Here is a 4438-nt window from a genome sequence, read left to right as displayed (position 1 = left end):
TCGAGTCCCCGGCTCCCCACCTGCAGGGGAGATACTTCATAGACTGTGAAGCAGGTCTGCTGGTGTCTATCTTTCTCTCCCCCTCTGTCTTCCCCTCCTCTCTCCATTTCTCTCTGTCCTATCCAACAACGATGACTTCAATAACAACAACAATAATAACTACAACAACAATAAAAAAAATAAGGACGACAAAAGGGAAAATAAGTAAATATAAAAAAACTTAAAAAAAAATTTTTTTTTAATTAGTGTTTGAATACCCTATCCTCTCCACCCCCCAGAAGTACAGAAAACCTCATTTAACACACAGAAGACAAATGTAACTAAGGATTACAATCAGATCCTATTCAAACTCACTATAGGAACTAAGGAGATGTATTAATAGCAGCACAATACTTTTATGGGAGTTTAACACCCTTTCTTCCAAATTGATCAACCAGACAGAAAATAAATAAGAGACGAGTAAGGAAATAAGTATGTTGGGCCTATTAGATTCAGAGCATTCACCACCAAAAGAAAAACTAGTAAACACTCCCCCCCACACACACACCTAAAAAAAAAAATATGGAGACTTAACAGCATGCTCCTTAACTATTGAAAGAGGGAGATCAAAGAAGAACCTTAAAATGCCCCAGAAACAAATGGAAATGAAGATACAAACTAGCAGACCCTTTGGAGCACAACTAAAGCAGTGAAATTAATAGGAGCGAAATAATTAAAAGTGAAGCAAATGTGACTGAAAATAGGCAAACAGTACATAAAATGAACCTAAGTTCTTGAGAGGGTAAATAAAATTGACAAGTGCATAGACTCAGAGAATTTAAAAAAAAAAAGGAAAGAACTAATAAAAGATTGTAAATGAAAGCAGAGACATCACAGTGGATGCCACAGAAATCCAAACTATCATGTGAGGCGTCTATGAACAATATTCAACATTGTTGAGATTCTAAAAGTGATGAGTAAGTTCTTAGAAACCCAACCACCCAAGACAGCCAGAAGTAATGAAAACATAAATAGACCAATTGCAATAAAGTGAAACAGTAATCAAGTCTCCCAAATAACAGAAATCCAGGACCAGATTGTTTTAGCAGTGAGTTTGACAGTACCTTCAAGGAGGAGCTGCTGCCTATACTTTTCAAACTCTTAAAAATAAAAATAAAAAATTTAAAAAGGGAGTCAGGAGGTAGCACAGCGGTTAAGCGTAGGTGATGCAAAGCACAAGGGCCGGCTCAAGGATCCCCGGCTCCCTACCTGCAGGGGAGCTGCTTTGCAGGCGGTGAAGCAGGTCTGCAGGCGTCTCTCTTTCTCTCCCCCACTCTCTTCCCCTCCTCTTTTCATTTCTCTCTGTCCTATCTAACAACGACGACATCAGTAACAACAATAGTAACTACAGCAACAATAAAAATACAACAAGGGCAACACAAGGGAAAATAAAAAAAGGGAAAAATATATTTAATTAAAAAAAAGAGAGAGAGGCCAGGCAGTGGCACACCTGGTTGAGTGCATACACTACAGTACGCAACGACCCAGGTTCAAGCCTCTGGTTCCGCCTGCAGGGGGAAAGCTTCACAAGTGGTGAAGCAGGGCTGTGGGTGTCTCTCTCTCTTTCCCTCTCAATCTCCCCTCCCCTCTCAATCTCTCTCTGTCTCTATCCAATAAATAAATAATTTTTTTTAAAGAGAGACAGTATTCTTTAGCCCTTTTGATGAAGCAAACATCACCTTGATACCAAAAGCAAAGACATAAGAAAACAAAACTGTAGGTCATAATCCCTGATGAACACAGATGCTAAGAGACTGATCTAGTACTAGCAAACAGGGTACAACAATACGATTAAAAACACTATAATTTATTAGGAAGTGGGATTTATCCCAGGGGTGCATGATTGGGTCAATATCTGTCAATAAATCTGATCCACCACATCAACAAAAAGAAAAACCATATGTTTTTTTTTGTTTTTAATAGATGCAGAGGAAACTTTCAATATGGTCTAGTACCCTTCATAATCAAAACTTTTTTTAAAAAATGGGAGTTGATGGGAAAAGCCCTCAATCTAGTTGAGTCTGTATATGGCTGACAACAACCAGAATCATACTCAGTGGTGAACATCTGGAAGGTTGTCCTCTTCGATTGAGTACAAAACAAGACTGTCTACTCACCATTACTATTCAACAGAATCTTGGAAGTCCCAGCGGTCAGACAAAAGAGGTATAGAAGGGATACAGATAGGAGGACTAATGTCACTGTTTACAGATGATATGTTAGCATATTAAGAAATCCCAACCAGCAGGGGAGATAACATAGTCCCAGAGTAGATCCCCCACACCACTATAAGCCAGAGCTGAGTAGTGCTCTGGTTAAAAAGAATAAAGGAAGAAAAAAGCGGGAAAAAAAAGAGAGAGAGAAAGAAATCCCAACCCAAAAAAGCCAGCAGAAAACTGGGAAGGTGTCAGTCTATAAAATTGATATATAAAAATCTGGCATTTCTTGATACAAACCGAAGAAATCCAGAAAACAATCTTATTTACTACAGCAGCAAAAAAAAAAAAAAAAGTATCTAGGAATAAACATAAATGCTGGGGAAAATTTGTACACTGAATTATTCATCACTCTTGAAAGATAAAGATACAAAGAAATGGAAAGATGGGGGCTGATAAAATTTACTCTAAAAAGTAGATAAAATCTTTAAAAATGGAAAGATATACCATACTCATGGGTTGGAAGAATTAACACTATCGAAATGACCATACTACCAAGGACACTATATGGATTTAATGCAAGCTCTATTAAGACCCTAGCAAATTTCTTCAAAGGTATTGAGATATGAATGTAATTAGCATATGTCTGATAGCAGCCTGACAAGCTTATGACAGTCACACACAAACCCACAGAGGACTGTAGGTGTATAGGATGTTATTTAAATAAATGTCTGGCAGAAATCAGCCTTTCTGCTTCTGCTGCTCTTCCCTTACTTATGCCTTCTGCCTGGACCCACCACGCTACTTCCCCCAGAATCTGAACTAGTGTATCTGGACATTGGGAACTAAGCTTAAAGACTCATGGCTCCCCACCATCATGACTAACTGTTCTTTCCTCCTTAGCCCATTTTGCTGTCATGGTTTTTTTATGTACCTAAGTAACCTATGATATAATAAGCCTCCCCCATTTGTTAAACCCCAAAACAAAAAGTCCACAGTTTTTTTTTGTTTTTTTTTTTTGCGGGGGTTGTTTTTTATTTTTCCTCTTCATCTCCCTGCTATTGAGTCCCCAGTGGAGGCTCAGAAGGATCTATTGGAGTTGCATCATTGAGAAGAAGTTTTTTATTTCTAATTGCTATAAAGGGAATATAGTACCCAAGTCTTACCTGGAATGAGAAAATACCTAATCGCCAAAGCAATCCTGAGAGGAAAAAAAAAAGAACAAGAAAGTAAACATCATACTTCCTCACCTCAAATTATACCATAGATCTACTGTAATCAAAACTCCAATTTTGTAACAAAAGTAGGCACAACAGACAAGTGGGATAGGATTGAACCCAGAAATAAGACCCCCACACTTAGAGACAACTAAATTTTGGTAATGAGCCCCCAAGACATCATGTGAAGAAAGGAGTCTTCAACAATGGTGGGGAAAATGGGTCAATGTATGCAAAAGAATAAAACTGAACCTGTTGGGTAGTATGCCAGCTCCCCCGGTTTAAAGCTTCTGTCTCTAATCCTGCTTAACTAAACACTGGCATGCCTGCAGGGCATTGGTTTAATCCCACTTAAAGCTGAGGTCTATTTACATAAACCCTGTTAACTAAGCACCACCCTCCCTCCAGGGCATTGGTTTAATCCCCACTGGTTCATGATGTCTTTTTGCTCCGCTCCCTCTCCTAGTACACCCTGATCTCCACCAGTCCTTTTTCGCTCCACCCTCTCTACATCACACCCTGTTTCCACCCTACTTGACTAGTATATATACAAGCGGCTTTTCTGAGTAAAATCACTTGGAATTGCTTTCCGGCTCCAAGAGTTCCAGAGTGTATCTCCTGCGACGTTAGCTCGGCACGAGTTCCTCATCCCTCTCCCACGCAGCAGCCTAGATTGGCTCCAGTTGAGTTCTCTTCAACCTAGAGAGCACTTGCTCAGGAAGAAGCACCCTCAGGCTATCCCGGCATGAACCACCATATTAAGACAAAAGGCAATTCCAAATAGATCACAGATAAGGACAAATTAGAAGCCACCAAATACACCGAAGAAGACATTGACACAATCTGCTTTGGAAATGTCTTCAAAGATTTCAGTACCAACTGCAAGGAAAACAAAAGCAAAAATACACCCGGAGCCATTTAAATGGAACATGGCGTTGGGTCAGGGTGATGACACACCCAGTAAAGCTCACACAATACCATGCATGAGGCCCCAGCTACAGGAGTCTGTGGAGCAGGGGCAAATGA

The 4438-nt window shown here is 39.7% G+C and overlaps 1 non-coding gene across 1 annotated transcript; it reads right to left on the bottom strand.

The window, feature by feature from the left end:
* Positions 1–3225: 3225 nt before the first annotated feature.
* Positions 3226–3308, bottom strand: LOC132537337 (small nucleolar RNA SNORD62). The gene has a single exon (XR_009548785.1). It is a non-coding gene; the product is annotated as a small nucleolar RNA SNORD62 (small nucleolar RNA).
* Positions 3309–4438: the final 1130 nt, after the last annotated feature.

The sequence above is a fragment of the Erinaceus europaeus genome, chromosome 2 (assembly GCF_950295315.1).
Source record: "Erinaceus europaeus chromosome 2, mEriEur2.1, whole genome shotgun sequence".
NCBI classification, from domain to species: domain Eukaryota; kingdom Metazoa; phylum Chordata; class Mammalia; order Eulipotyphla; family Erinaceidae; genus Erinaceus; species Erinaceus europaeus.
Note: the sequence above shows the minus strand (reverse complement) of the source record. Positions and strands in the feature narration are given on the sequence as shown.